This window comes from Pteropus medius, unplaced genomic scaffold (genome assembly GCF_902729225.1).
Source record: "Pteropus medius unplaced genomic scaffold, Ma_sr-lr_union100, whole genome shotgun sequence".
Taxonomy (NCBI): domain Eukaryota; kingdom Metazoa; phylum Chordata; class Mammalia; order Chiroptera; family Pteropodidae; genus Pteropus; species Pteropus medius.
This window is the reverse complement of record NW_024353909.1, coordinates 3,015,243-3,031,870: the sequence shown is the minus strand read 5'-3', so window position 1 is coordinate 3,031,870 and position 16,628 is coordinate 3,015,243. Positions and strand designations below refer to the sequence as shown.

Below are 16,628 nucleotides of genomic sequence, written 5' to 3'. Positions count from 1 at the left end.
ACAGGTGTGGGTAGATGCCAAATCTGAATCTGCACTGACTTAGTGAAACCCACTTGTCCCATTCTGGTGACTCCCTGAGACCCTGACCCACTTAACTCATGAACTGCCTGAGCTTTTTCAGTGGCTGTGCCTTATAGGCAGCTAGACTCAGCTTGTGCTGCACACTTTCCTAATAACTCTTAAAGGTCCACAGACCCCCAGGCAGCTGGCAGCTGGCCTCAGCATGACTGGTGCCTCTTTCTGAGCAGCCCCAGCCCGGGTACCAGTGACAGTCAGTGGAGGTTTGCAACGAGGCCTCTCCCATGCACCTCCAGGCCCAGTACAGGCAGCTACCAACTGCTGGTAGCTCCTACTAGGTGGCCCTGGGCCTGCCACAGGCAGAAGCTGAACTTGGCCTGCACCAAAGCCCCTCCCAAGAGGCCCCAGAACTAAGACACATGGTGGCCAGCTTCAGACCACAACAGAGCACCACCTCATTAGCTCCACAAACCACACAACCAAGGGTGGTCTTGGCAGTCATCAGAGCCCCACTAGGGCAAATCTCACACAGCAGTTCATATGCTGTAGTCATGGCTAATTCTCATGACCAGTCAGCTTGAGGGTCAACCGTACCCATTGACATGACACTATACCATGCAATCAAGGCTCAACTACAAAAAGAAGGCACACACAACACACAAAAGGGACATTCCTGGAGCACCTTGCTAAGGTGATCAGGGAGTCTATGCCACTGAGCCCCACAGGGCATCTACTGTAAAGGCCAAGACTGGGAGATGTAGCAGATCTACCTAATACATAGAAGCAAACACAGAGAGGCAGCCAAAACGAGGAGACAGAGAAACATGTCCAAAATGAAAAAACAGGAGAAAATTGCAGGGGAAAAAAAAAAAACTAAATAAAATAGAGGCAAGTAAACTGCCAGATACAGAATTCAAATCATTATTTATAAGAATGCTCAATGACCTTAGGGGAAGGATAAACTCAGAGAGAACTTCAGCAAAGAGACAGTAAACATAAAAAAGGACATAGAAACCATAAAAAAGAACCAGTCATAAATGAAGAATATAATAACTATAATAAAGAATACACTACAAAGAATAGATGAAGGTGAGAATCAAATCGGCAATTTGGGAGATAAGGTAGGAGAAAACATTTAATTTGAAAAGGAAAAAGAAAAAGAATTTAAAAAATGAGGATAGTTTAAGGGACCTCAGGGACAATGTCAAGTGTAACAACTACTGCATCATACTAGAGTACTAGGAAAAAAAGAGAGCGAGGGATTGAGAACCTATGTGAAGAAGTAACAACTGAAAACTTCCCCGATCTGGTAAAGGAAATAGATACACAAGTCAAGGAAGGGCAGAGAGTCTCAAACAAGATGAATCCCCAAAGGCCCACAATGAGGCACATCATAATTAAAATGCCAACGGTTAAAGACAAAGAAGGAATCTTAAAAGCAGTAAGTGAAAGGCAGTTCATTACCTACAAGGGAGCTCTAAGAAGACTGTCAGCTGACTTCTCAACAGAAACTTTGCAGGCCAGATGGGACTGGCACCAAACATTCAAAGTGATGAAAAGCAAGGACCTACAACCAAAATTACTCTACACAGCAAAGCTATCACTTAGACTCGAAGAACAGATAAAGAGCTTCCCAGATAAGAAAAATCTAAAAGACTTCATCACCACCAAGCCAGTATAACAGGAAATGTTGGAGAGACTTCTTTATAAAGAAGAAAAAAAATGTATAAAAAATATGACTAAAATGGCAATAACTAAATATGTATCAATAAGTATTTCAAATGAAAAAGAATTAAATGTTCCAATCAAAAGAGGGTGGCTGAATGGATAAGAAAACAAGACGCTTATATATGCTGCCTACAAGAGACTCACTTCAGATCAAAAGACATTCACAGATTGAAAATAAAGGGATGGAAAAAGACTTTTCATGAAAATGGAAACAAAAGAAAACCTGGAGTAGCAATATTTATGCCAGACAAAATAAACTTTAAAACAAAGGCTGTATATAACAAGAGACAAAGAAAGACCCAGTTATCTCACTTCTGGGTATTTATCCATAGAAAACCAAAACACTACTTCGAAGGGACATGAGAATCCATATGTTCATTGCATCATTATTTACAATAGTCAAGATATGGAAGCTACCTGTGTATCTATATGGCTAATGAAGAAGTGGTACATATATACAATGGAATATTAGCCATGAAAAAAAGAATGAAATCTTACCATTTGCGACACCATAAATAGACCTAGAGAGTATCATCTAAGTGAAATAAATCAGAGAGAAAGACAAGCACCATATGATTTCACTTATATGTGTGGAATCTAAAGAATAAAATGATCAAAACAGAAACAGAAACATAGACACAGAGAACAAACTGATGGCTGCCAGATGGGAGAAAGGTTGGGGAATGGGTGAAAAAGGTAAAGGGATTAAAAAATACAAATTGATATTTACAAAATAGTCACAAGGATGTAAAGTACAGCATAGGGAATATAGTTGACAATATTATAATAACTATGTAATATGCCAGTTGGGTACTAGATTTATTGAGGGATCACTCTGTAAACTCTATTATAAATGTCTAACTGCTAGGCTATACACCTGAAACTAATGTAATATTGAATGTCAATGTAATTGAAAAAATAATAAAATCAAATTAAATTAGGGAAAAAGAAACAGATTTGACTTCATGAAAGTTATAAAATTTTATGCATCAAAAGACTATCCACAGAATACACAAAAAGGCAACCCACAGAATGAGAGAAAATATTTGCAAATCATATATCTGATAAGGGATTAATATCCAGAATACATAGATAATTTCTAAAACCCAATAACAGAATAACAAACAACTTGATTCAAAACTGAGCAAGGGACTTGACATTTCTCTAGAGAAGATATACATAGGGTGAATAAGCATATAAATAAAGATGCTCAATATCACTAACCATTCGGAAAATTCAAGTCAAAACTATACAATGAGATGCCATCTCACAAGCATTGGGATGGCTATGATTAAAAACACAGAAAATAAGAAGTGTTAGCAAGATGTAGAGAAATGAAACCCTTGTGCATCATTGGTAGAAATCAAAAATGGTACAGCCACTGTGAAAAACAGCGTGACAGTTCCTCAAAAAATTAAAAATGGAATTCCCACATGATCCAGCAGTTCCACTTTTGGGTAAGTACCCTAAAGAATTGAAAGCAGAGTTTTGAACAGTTATTTGTACACCCATGTTCATACCAGCATTATTCATAATAGTTAAAATGTGGAAGCAACCAAAGTATCCATCAACCAATGAATAGGTAAGCAAAATGTGTATATATATACAATGCAATATTATCCAACATTAAAAAGGAAGAAAATTCTGCAATATGCTACAACATGGATGAACCTGAGGATATTATGCTAAGTGAAATAAGCCAGTCACATAAATCATATACTGTATGATCCACCTATATGAAGTACTTAGTCAAAGTCAGAGACAGAAAGTAGAGTGATGTTTGCAAAGGGCTAGGGGAAGAGGAAAATGGGGAATTATTGTTTCATGGGTATAGAGTTTGTTTTACAGGATGAAAAGAGTTATGGAGATAGGTGGTGGTGATGGTTGCAAAACATTATGAATGTATTTAATACCACTGAACTGTATACTTAAAATGGTTAAGATGGTTTAGTTCTTTTCTAAACATTTTTGTTTTGCTATATCTCTTTCTTTCTGACCCTTTGCTCCCATCTCTCTTCCTAATTATGGATATCTTAAGCCTATCAAGGATCAGAGGCAGAGACTTTTCCATAAGATACTGTGTTTACCCGAAAGAAATGTAATAGATACCATACTGATAGTTGAATTTTGCTCTGAGACATCTTGATAAATTTTGAGGTTTTAACAATGGGTGCGAAGGTCATGTCCTTGATTTGATCCTTCCTAAAAGACTAAGTTTTAGTTGGCCTTTATCACCCAAAGCCTTTATTAATTTTATTTTTTAGAAGTTAGGATTAAAAAACAATTGCACCTCCCAACATTATTGTCCATTTAAATTCTCTTTCATGCCTGTTCTTTTAAACAATGAAAGTTCTTTACTGAGCTCTTCTTTCTTGTAATGCCTTCTAAATGGAGCCACCAGCAACAAACACGCATAATATTAAAATTCTGTCTTTCTGCCATTTGTCCTGAAGCTATAAATTTACTGAGTACATGATCTGAATCAAACAGAGATGGTTAAAAAAACAAAAGCTAGGTCCAATATAATAGTTTATCCTTTGAAAAAGTTGAATGGGCTACATGTTATAAAGTCCCACTTATTAACACAGTTATTAGTATAACAAGAGTGACACCAGATGGAAGAAAATTATTCAAATACCAATCAACCATCCATTCCCCCAATTAGGATCTAACTACAACTGTGAAACAGATTTGAGACCTCACAATATATCCTCCAGCAAAAGGAAAGGGGCATGCTAACTTTTAGATCTCAACTATCATTCAGTCAGATACAGTAGGGAAAAATGAATCTAGAATTTTAAATGATCAACTACCTTGTAATTTTGTGTAAAATTCATAGATGATAAAAGGCAGACAGATTTAAAAATCGTGTTCCCAATATTTTCAGAGTAGAGACTTATTATATAAAATGTCCATCACAAAGCCAGCTACCCTGCATGTATAATTAAACTCAATAAAATTTAAAAAGTATGATGAAATCTTTCCAGAATGTTAACAAGTCATCCTCAAACAATTTGACCTATACATAACTTGTCTAGCCAATTCAACTCAACCTATCATTCACAAATCAACCCTCTTGTCTTCTCTTCCCATAATACTCCATATAAACTGCAACAACTAGAGAGAGAAAAAAATCTAGTAATAAAGAACAAAAAGTCCCTACTACACATTCAGGAAATTCAAGTGAAAAGCTGACACTAGTCTTAGATATTAAACTTTTTAAAAACATTCAGAGTAAACAAAAAAACATACCTATTCTATTAAGAGACATTCCAGATAGCGAAAAGTTTCAGGTGGAAGAGAATAGTAATTACTATTTAAATAGCAATTCTTCTTTTAATTTTAAAGAATACACATCATTATGTTGTATATGGTGATGAGATTTAACCACTCATTATTTACAGAGTAAAGTTTGGCTCATCTAGATCCAGCATCTATAATGTTATAAACTGACATGATATGCTTTGAGCATATTACCATCCCTGGGTAAATTAATTGAGCTCTTGTTGTCCTATTCTACAGGCATAGAACATCTTCTAGATCTCATAGCATTTTTAAATTCTGTGTCATTGTTAAAGAAAAGGACAGTGGACATCACTGAAAATCTGAAAGAACATTGAAAATCCTCTCCATAAAAGCAAATAGAACACTAGCAAAAACTCAGAATCAATTTTTTTTTTTTTAGAATGCCGGAAATTAACCAAAGGCTTACAGCAATCTGGGGAATGATTATTCAAGAAAAACAGCCAAATCTCCATAAGAACAACAAGCTTTGGGGCATTTTAATTTGTCCTATGCCCATCTGCCCATACCCTGTTCCACCAGTCTTGAAAAACAACAGCCACAATCAAGTCTGGCAGTCCAATAAGTTGGAATTCTTCCAAAGCATCATTTCCAGAGAAAGGTCATTATTGGACATGACAGACTCTACATGTAAGACTGTCATTATGTGAACTTACTCAGAGTTCACCAGTACAATAGCATCTTCCCTCAAGAGAACTGTCAAAACCAACCAGAGACAATTGTTAAACTAACTCTTAAGCTTAACTTTTAAAACTCAACGATAAGAAAATGCAATTAAAAGACAGGCAAAAGATCTGAACAGATATCTCATCAAAAAAGATATACAGATGGTAAAAAAAAGCAGATACTCAACACTATAATGCATTAGAAATTGCAAATTAAACCAATGAGATACCACTACATACCTATTAGAATGCCAAATATTCAAAACGCTGACAATATCTCATGATGGTGAATACATAGAGTAACAGGAACTCTCACTCAATTGCCTATGGAAATGCAACATGTTACGACCACTTTGGAAGACAGTTTGGCATTTTTTTCTTTTTTATAAAACTAAACACATTCTTACCACACAATCCAGTGATATAAAAATAATTATATCATAATGAACTGGAGTTTATCCTTAGCAACACAAACTAGGCTTCTCAGTTAAATATCTGTGATTCTTCATATTATTAGAATAAAGGAGAAAAATATATGATCATCTCAACTGATGCATAAAAACCATTCAACAAAATTCAACATCTGATAGTGATAAAAACTCTCATCAAAATAGGGAATGAAAGAGAATTTCCTTAACCTGGTAAAGGCCAACTATGGAAAGGCAACAGCCATGAGATTATCATGCTAAGCAAAATAAGTCAGATAGAAAAAATTGAGAACTATGTGATTTTACTTATGTGTGAGATATAAAACTAAAAGCAACAAATGAATAAGATAAACAAACAAAAACTCATAGACACAGACAACAGTTCAGTGCTTACCAAAGGAAAAGGGAGAGGTGGGGAGGTAGATAAGGGTAAACGAGGTCCAATATATGGTGACAGGAGATTTGACTTTGGGTAGTAAACACACAACGCAATATACTGATGATGTATTGTGGAACTGTACACTTGAAACCTATATAATTTTATTAACCAATGCCACTCTGATAAATTTAATAAAAACTTAATGGAGATAAAGCAACATTTTCTCCTCAAGATCAGGAATAAGGCCAAGATGCTCCCTCTAACTTCTATTAAACATCAGAATAGAGGTCCTAGGCAGTGAAATAAAGAAAATTAATTAACAATAAAATAATAAATAAAATTAAAGGCATATATACTGGAACCAAAGAAGTAAAACGTCTCAGATGTTGGAGCAAACAGGAACTGTCATTCATTGCTGGTGGAAATACAAAATAGTATAGACATTTTGAAAGATAGTTTGGCAGTTTTTCTTTTTTACAAAACTAAACACACTCTTACCATACAATCCAGCGTTTTGTAAATGGAATCTGATAGTGAATTTTAGAAAGCCACAGAATTTCAGATTAATATACAAAACTCAATTGCATTCCTAAAATTAGCAATTAGCAAAAGAAAAATAAAATTAAAGAAAAAACAAAATTTGCAATGTTATCAAGAAATTTGAACTACTCTGAGACAAATTTAATAAAATTTGTACAAAACCTATATAGAGAAAACCACAAAACAAAGCTGAGAGAATTTAAAGATGATACAAGTAAATAAAAAGAGATACCATATATCCAGATCAGAAGAAACATGTTTCTTACTGAGACAATTGCCAACTTATTAGTCTAACATAGCTTTAGTATAATCCCAAACAGGTTTTTAGCAAACTTTTGTAGAAAGTGATAAGCTGATTCTCAAATTTATATGGAAAGGGCCAACAGTTACCAAGATGTCTTAGAGAAATATAAAAAGCTAGAGGAGTAACACTACTAGATTTTGTCTTACATACTTATAGAACTACTATACTTAATTTCAAAACAGTACATGGTAGCAACATAATTAAGAGACATAGAAATCAGCAGAACAGAAAAGTGAGTCTGGAAACAGAACAATGCACATAATAAAGTTGAGAGATTTTCAACAAAAGTACCAAGGTATTTATTTCAGAACTTCCTTCAGCATTCCTTATAGTGAAGACCTGCAGGCAGAACATTTCCTAAGTATTTATTTTTCTAAAACACACTTTATTTGATCTTCATTCTCAAAAGATATTTTTGTTGGAGAGAATGCAAGTTTAACAAGAATTTGTTTTACTCTCAATACTTTAAAGATATCATTCCATTGGCTTCTGACCTATTGTTTATGATGAGACATGAATAGTAATTCATAACGTCCTGTAATTAATATGTCATTTTATTTTAAATGCTTTCAAGACTGTCAATCTTGGTTTTCAAACACTTTGATTATAATGTCAAATTTTGCTGTCATTTTCTTTGTATTTTCCCAGCTTTCTGCTATACTTCTTAATCTGTAAATGTATGTCTTTCACCTAATTTAGTAAATTTTCATTCATTGTATCTTCATATCATTATTATCATTTTGCTACTCTCTATCTCTTCTTCTGGGACTCTAATTAGGTGTATGTTAGACATCTTGATATTGTCCCATGTGTCAATGAGGCTCTGTTCATTTTTTATTCATTTTATTCATCTTTTCTTCTCATCTTCACATTAGACAATTTCTATTGGTCTGTCTCCAAGTTCACTAACTCTTCTGTTACTTCAATCTGCTATTATGCCCATCCAGTAAACATTTTGAATACTGTAATTTTCAACTCTAGAATTCCCTTACCACCACCACCATTTTTATAGTTTCCACTTCTCTGGTGAAATTTCCTATTTCTCAATTTATTAGAAGCAAATTTCCCTTTATTTTATTGAGCATATTTATGATGTTTGCTTTAAAATCCTTGTCTTCTAATTCAACATCTAAACATCTCAGGGTCAGATTCCATTGACTGCCTTTTCTGTTGGATATAGATCAATTTCCTGTTTCTTTATGTGTATAGACAATTTTGACTGCATCATGGACATTCTAAATGATGTACTGTAGAGATTCTGAATTGTCGTGGTCCTCTGAAGAATACTGATATATTTGTTGTAACAGTTAACCTGCCTGAAATCAAATACTAAATTGTTTTTTCCTGTGATGGGAAGCAGTGGGAATCTTTCTTCAGATCTTTTAGCTTAAGTGGATTGTCTGAAAACAGTCTCATGCAAGCCTAGTTCAGAGGGCAGGTGACAATATAGGCAAATTTATAAACAAAATTTAGAGCTCCCCCTTTATGGATCTGTCATCTCTCTGCTCACTTTCCAACTGCTGAAGTCACCCCAAATCCTACCCTCTGGTTGCTTAAGCTAGTAAGTCTGTTTAATATTCTATTCGAGTTTTGCTGCCTGGTGTGGTGTCTAATGGAGCCAATATATTGGGGAAAAAATGTGATAAACATGGAAAATTCATCCAGTGCCATTCTCCTTTTTCAAGGAGATACTCCTACAGTTTTTGTTTGCTTTTGGTTGTTCTCCATTGTAATTAAGTAGTTTTTTTTTTTTTTTTAGACAGATTATAATGGTTAGCACAGAAGGGTTGTTCAGATAGCTTATACTCCTTCATTACCATGAGCAAGGGTAGTTCAGCTGGGAAACAAAAGTTTTCTGGAAGAATTGGATATTCATATGGAAAAAAACCCTTCACTCACACAAAAATCAACACAAAATAGATCAGAGATGTAAACATAAAAGCTAAAACTGTAAATTAAAGGAAGAAAATCTTTGTGACCTTGAGGTAGGCAAAGATTTCTTAGATAACACACAAAATACATGAATCATAAAATTAAAAATAGATAAACTGGACATAATCAAAATTCAAAACGTCTGCTCTTGAATAAATGTCATTAAGAAAACGAAAAAGCAAGTCTCAGACTAGGAAAAAATATTCTGAACATGTGTAATTGACCAAGTACTTTTATACAGAATGTGAAAGGAACTTTCATAACTCCATAAAAAGACAAGCCAATTTTAAAATTGGCAAAAGATTTGGATAACACATCATGAAAGATATCTGAATACCCAATAAGCAAATAAAAAGATGTTCAACATCATTAGACATCAGTAAAGTGCAAATTAAAACCACAATGAGATACAAATACTCACTAGAATGGTATTGAATGATTGACATTTCCAAGTTGACAAGGATGTGGAGCATTACAACTCTCATACATTCCTGAAGAGAATGTAAAATCATTCAAATACTTTGCAAAACAGTTTGACAATTTCTCATAAAGTTGAACTTATAATTACTGTATGATCTAGTAATTCCACTTCCTAAGTATTTATCAAAGATTGTATATAAATCTTCATAGCAAAATAGCTTCAAACTGAAAAGAACCCATAATGTCAATCAACAAATGAGTGAATAAAAAAATAGTAATATATAGACATAGGTTTATATAAATGCTACACTATAGATGCATGTAAAATATGATTTAATATCAAAAATATAATATTGAGAGGAAGAAGCCAGATACAACACAGTACACTTACATTAGAGTAAAGTCAAAATTAATCTATAAAGCCAAAAAGTACATTAGTAGTTGCCTAGAGTTGGGCAGGTGAGGTTGGGGAAATAAAAATTCCTTAAAATGGGTTGAGGAAATTTACTAGGGTAAAGGGAGAGAATGAGGAAGAAACTATATCTGAGAAGATATTAAGAATTTTACAGAATTGATGGAAGATACCAAGCTATGGATTCAACTCTACAAAAGGATAAAAATATACATTATAAAAATTTATATAAATCTAGGCACAGCATATTAAAACAACTGAAATCAAAAAGAGAAAATCTTAAAAGGAGGCAAGTTTCTTTTATAGGTATAAAAAATAGTTTGATAGCTAATTTCTAAGCAAAAACAGTAGAGATCGGAAGATAATAAAATTATAGTATCCTCAAAGGGATGGGAAAACTGAATTGTCAACCCATAACTGGCAAAACTATCCTTCATCAATGAAGGTGAAATACTTTTTCAGATATATGAAAAATTATGAGATTTTGACATCAGCAAATCCACATAAAAATAAATATTAAAGGGCATTATTCAGGCAGAAGGAAAATGATCCTATCAATAGAAGCTAGGAGACACAGGAAGGGATGAGAAGTCACAAAAAGTATAAATCTAAAAAGGTATAAAACGATAATAATAATGTCTTAGGAGAAATATCTAGAAAATTAAAACAAAATATAGCAAAAATAAGAGTAAATGTAAATATTAGAATTTGATAAATTGAAGCTACAGAATGGAAGGGGAAATAAAATTAATTTTTAAAAATCAATTAAAGAGAAGGCAAAGAAGGAAAGGAAAAAAAGAATGAAGTAGTAATGAGACAAATAGTAAGATAGTAACTATTAACACAAATATATTAGTAATTACATTAAATAAAAAAGGGCCAACTACAGGGGTCTGATTTCTAGCCATTTGACTCTTAAAGACTCCAAGATCTTACTTCTTGTGGTTGTAGGCCTTTAAAACTCCAGCCCCTTGATTACTGAGACTTAAAACTCCTTATCTTGAGTATAGCAGTTTGATTGGCCTATGTAGGCTTACTGTTCTTTCTTCTATTACATTGTTTCTGGACCCTGGGTATTTCCCTTTTATATGAGATATATATATATAGATATATATATATATATATACATACATGTACAACCTAGGGCCAGAATCATCACAGGGCCAGAATCTTCCCTCAGTGTGTTTGTTCTCTGTGTCTCTGTCTAAATCTCTTCCTTTCTCTTATAAAGACACCAGTCACTGGATTATCCAGTATGAACTCATTTTAACTTGAATTATATCTGCAAAGACCTTATTTCCAAATAAGATCACATTCATAAATACCAATGTTAGAACTTGAGCAAATCTTTTGGGGGGCAAATGTGGAGCAAATTCAACACACACAAGAAAATATCTCTAAATTTAAGAGGCTGTACAAATTTCTTATAACCCCTATCCATGTTCTATAGGTCTAGGTTTCTGGAGGTTCCTTGGGTCTCCTGTTTTCATATATCTCTATGGATAGTGCTTTTTAAATGGCCCTAGCCCTCTGAACTTACAACTCCTATAACGCCTTCTCTTTATAAAAGTTTCTCTTCCAGGTAACAGGCTTGATGGTATAATTAGAATAAGTTCAAATCTTTACAATTCCTTGATACCAGAATGGGGTCTGATATCAATAAACTAGAAACCATTCAAGTTCCCTCTCATTTTAACTGTGTAATCTGTTTCTCAGGGGAGCTCCTGACTAGATGATTACCTTTTAACTGAGCTCCTATGCCATGTAAGAAAGATATCCTTATGGTTTTTCCTCACACCCCAGATCGTTATGTTTTCCTTCCTCTGAGACTATTTTATTTCGTTTCAAAATCACCTAGAAGGCACTGATTTGACTTCTGAGAGTAGCACCACTTTGCAAAATATGCATTAGTGAAATTGCTTCCAGGTTATCATGCTTTACATTTTTGCTTGGTACAGTATTCCCAAAAGAAACCGCAACTTCTTTAAAAGAAGTTATATGATCATGATGTCACGTATACAAACGAGTGCTCCCCACACATCGTTTTCTCAATTGGTTCTCATTTGTCCTCAATTCTTCATTTGATATTGTACTCTTTTGTAAGTAAAAAAAAACTTAGCTTATTTATCCCTTCTAGGTTCTACCTCCACTTTGTTCTGTCCTTTATATTTTCTTATAAAAATTATTTGAAATATCTTAAAAATAAAATAAAACTAGCTGTATGTATACCTATCATACAGCTTAAGAAATAATACTTTACGAAATATAACTTAAGCACTCTATGAATTCTTCCTTTATGACATTCTTCCTCTCTTCCCCCTCCACAAGTACAGACCATAAGTTATCCCCACAATTAATTTCTATGTGGAAGCTGCTGTTTATGATACCCATGAACTTTTTTGCTAGATTATACAGTGTTCTATGTATTTTTAAACTTTAATTCTGTATTATATCTATTATAGATTACTATATAATCTTTTTTTTGCTCAAATTAAAATTGTGAGATTCATCATATTGATACATATTTCTCTGCTTCATTATTTTAATAGTTTCTTATGCTACTGATAGTAAAACAAATGGAATAGCCACTTTGGAAAAAAGTTTCGCATTATCTTATGAAGTTAAATATATGCTTATCATATGATCTAGCAGTTTCACTCCTAGGTAGTCATCCAGCAAAAACAAAAATCTATGACCAGAAAAGGATCTGTAGGCAAATGATTATAGCAGCTTTATTGCTAATAGCCAAAACCTACCCAAATGTCCATTAACTAGCAAATGGATAAACAAATTGTGGTTCATAGGTATAATGAAATTCTACTCACACACACAAAAAGGATAAACTACTGATATATGCAACAACATAGATGAATCTTAAATGGATTATGCTAAGTGAAAGAAGCTAGACACAAAAGGCGGAATACTATAGGGTTCTATTAACATGATGTTTTCAAAATGCAAACATATAGTAGCAGATATCAGATCAGTGGTTAGTAGGGGCTAGCGTGGGGTCAGAGAATTAATGATAAAGGAGTATGAAAAAACTTTATAGACTTACAGATATACTCCATATCTTGATTATGGTAGTAGTTCACAACTGTTAACATTTGACAAAACTCATAGAACTATATTCCTAAAAAGAATGAATTTTACCATACATAAATTAAGCCTCAATATAACTGACTTAAAAAAAGAATCTAAGGAAAAAAAAAGACACACACAGAACAAAGAATGACCCCAAACATCTAACAAAAAAACAACACAAGACAGAAGAGACAATAGAATATTAAAGTGCTAAACAACTAAATTATATTGTTTAAAAACAAATCTTTCAAAAATGAAAGTTAAATAAAAACATTTTCGAGTAAATAAACACTAAAAGAAAGAATCCACACAGTAAGCCACACTGTAAGCAATGTTAGAGAAAGTTCTTTGGACTGAAGATAAAGGAAGAAAACATGGATCTACAAAAAGAAATAGAGCTTCAGAAATGATAAGACACAGGCAAATAGAGTTTACTCTCGCTTTCTTAATTTCATTAAAATTCACTCACAAAGAAAATGCCAGGCCTAGATGAGGGCACTGGTGTATTCTATCAAATATTTAAGAAAGAAATAGAGTAAATCCTCACAATATCATTGATAGTTTCTGCAACTTTAAGCAAAACGACAAAACCAATTTTACCATAGGCTAATTGATACAAACAAGAGTTAAGCTACTACGACATCTCATCGACTTTATAAGAAAACAAGGTCATTTGAGGACCTGTCATAATCTCAATTCTATTCAACTTTCAAGGAATAGATAATACAATACACCTTAGATAACTTTAAAAAGTCAGTCAATATTGCCTTAATTCTAAAACCAATCACAAGAAAGCAAAACCAAAGACCAATCTCCCTTACAAACACTCTAAAGCAGGGGTCCCCAACCCCCAGGCCGCGGACTGGTACCGGTCAGTGGCCTGTTAGGAACTGGGCTGCACAGCAGGAGGTAAGTGATAGGCAAGCAAGAGAAGCTTCATCTGTATTTGCAGCAGCCCCCAGTGCTAGCATCACCTCCTCAGCTCATCAGATCATTTGGCATTAGTTTCTCATAGCAGCACCCGTCCCTGGTGCCAAAAAGGTAGGGGACCGCTGCTCTAAAGGAAAGACATTGTAACACAAAAGTAAACAAATGGATGTGGTTGTGTTCCAATATAATTTTATTTACAAAAACAGACAGTGGGCCAGATTTGGTCCATGGACTATGATTTTCCAAATAGCAATCGAACGAAAAAAAATTAGTTAAAGCCATTCCTCATATCATACACAAAACAAAGTTTAAGGTGAACTAAAGTTCTAATGTGAAAAAATACCGCTTGAAATAGTTCAAAAGACAATATAGAGAACAAAATTATTTTAATATAAAACATTTAAACAATTAAGGCACATAAATTAACTCTTCATGTTGATCAGGAATTTTTATGTTAATTCAAAAAGACTCTGGATACGAAATCTTGTCAATTTACTTCTTGTATGCCTATGTCCCCATACAGTACCCTCATCTGTGAATGATCTTCCTATAATTTTAGAAAGCATTTCAGTGACTTCCCTAAAATTCTTAAACCAGTGCTGATTTGAAAGTTTTTCTACTAATACTACTGCTGTACCCTTTTCAATACCCACCTCCTTCAGAACTACTAGTCTTAAAACTCATAAATGACAAAACCATTTTTTAAAAGTAAAATACTTAGCTGATTTTGCTGCTTACTATTTCTACTTTATATATATATATACATATACTTCTAGAACTGGACTGAGGTCCTATGGATATCCATACTTCAAAGCGGACTCGAAAACTTCCTGAAATTGATATAAAATTTTTGTGCATGTGTCATAGTCTATACAAAAGCTCCAAGGTTTTTTTTGGTTCTTAAAGGGGATTATGAACCTCCAAAAAGTTAAGTACCTCTGTTCTAGAGGCTGGACATATAGAAAACCAAATTTAATTATCAAATTGGAAAGAAAATAGAGAATTTTCATAGTCATAGACAGGGGATGTGCAGCAAGCTGTCCATTTATACAATAGAACTGAAATGGATCTGAATCTCAATTTGAAATGAAATACATTGAGGGGGTGGGGGAAGTTATACCGTAATAGACAATAGAAGCTAATGGTTAGTTAAGAGGTTTTTCGATCAGTGGTTGCTTTTATGTTTTAGATCAAACCTCAGAGTTTGTATTCCAACAGACCTACTGGCTTTATTCTAAGGGCTGGACAGTATTCATAACTCCAATATAAAACGTATGTATCAACAAGTTCGGACCAAGAACAAAATAACCACGTTTTCGATAACAAATCATAATCGCTCAGTCAGCAACTGCAACGATAGTAACTTACATTTCTGTAGCGCTTTATAAAGCGCTTTCAATTACTGCTTTCCACGTGACCTTCACAACTTCCCAGATGGGAAGAGCAGGACACAGAAGCGCACCCTCTTTCCGGATAAAGAACGTTCTGGATTCTGTGCGGTGTGGGACGCTCACCAGGGTGCTCAAGAGACATTTTTCCACACTGCCAAGTGCAGGTAGAAAGTTTCTGATATGTTGTTGATGGAGACGAGTATATAACTACGAAATGGATCAGTGGGGAGTAAAATATACTTGGGGTAGGTGTAAGCACGTCAGATCTGAAGTTTTGCTTCTGGGGAGGGTAGGGAGCTAGGGAGACGCTGTGAAAGAAGAGGCAAGATAGCGCCAGAAGGAGCCCTCTTTCAGGAGCGACAGAAGGCAGGCGGGGGCGTGCAGTCTTTGAGATATGAGGAAAAACCGTGAGGGAAGAAACTAGAGACTGCGAGTAGGCGAACAGAAGGCCTTCCTCAGCCCGGCTAAAGTCGCCCATCTCGAGGCGGTCTGTTTGACGGGGTGCCCCTCAACCTTCGGTCGCCCTGTTCGTCATTATCCTTTCAGGGTCGCTCACCATCGAGATTGCTGGCTCCCGCAAGACGCCCAGCTCTGCCCCACACCTTGCGAACTCAACGCGCCACAAATTCAAATATGAGTCCCAGAGCCTCGCGGCCCCGAACGTCTCCCCCAGCGCAGGGCAGAAGGACCAATCGAAGCCCGGCTAGTCTCGGTCGTCCAAGGCAGTGGGCGTGGCTAAGTGACGGGGGCGGGACAATACACTGTTGCCAAGACGACGGCTTCCGGGTGGGCTGGTCAAGGTGACTTCCTGCCGCAAGGCGAGACTCCGCGGGAAAAGAGGCGTTGCAAGGTGGACGAGGCGTTTTGTGGCTGACGCCGTTTCCTGAAGGAGTCACCGTGGGCCTGTGCTTAGGTCAAGCTACCGACCTCCGTTTCCTTTATTCTTCTTTCCCACCAAATGATTTTCCTGTCCAGTTATAAAGTTCAAGTTGTTCCCCTAAGGTAAGCGTGTGGTGACACCACTCCCTAGTTATATAGGAGGTAAGGGAAAGTACAGTCCACTTTTGTCACAGAGGAGTGGGTACCACAAAAAA

At 35.0% G+C, this 16,628-nt stretch overlaps 1 long non-coding RNA gene across 1 annotated transcript in view; it reads right to left on the bottom strand.

Moving 5' to 3' along the window:
- Nucleotides 1–16,172, bottom strand: part of LOC120593887 (uncharacterized) — a 153,824-nt gene extending 137,652 nt beyond the window's left edge. The window contains exon 1 of the long non-coding RNA XR_005650461.1: nt 16,091–16,172. This is a non-coding gene — a long non-coding RNA (uncharacterized LOC120593887). The remainder of the gene's footprint in view (nt 1–16,090) is intronic.
- Between the last annotated feature and the right edge of the window lie 456 nt (nt 16,173–16,628).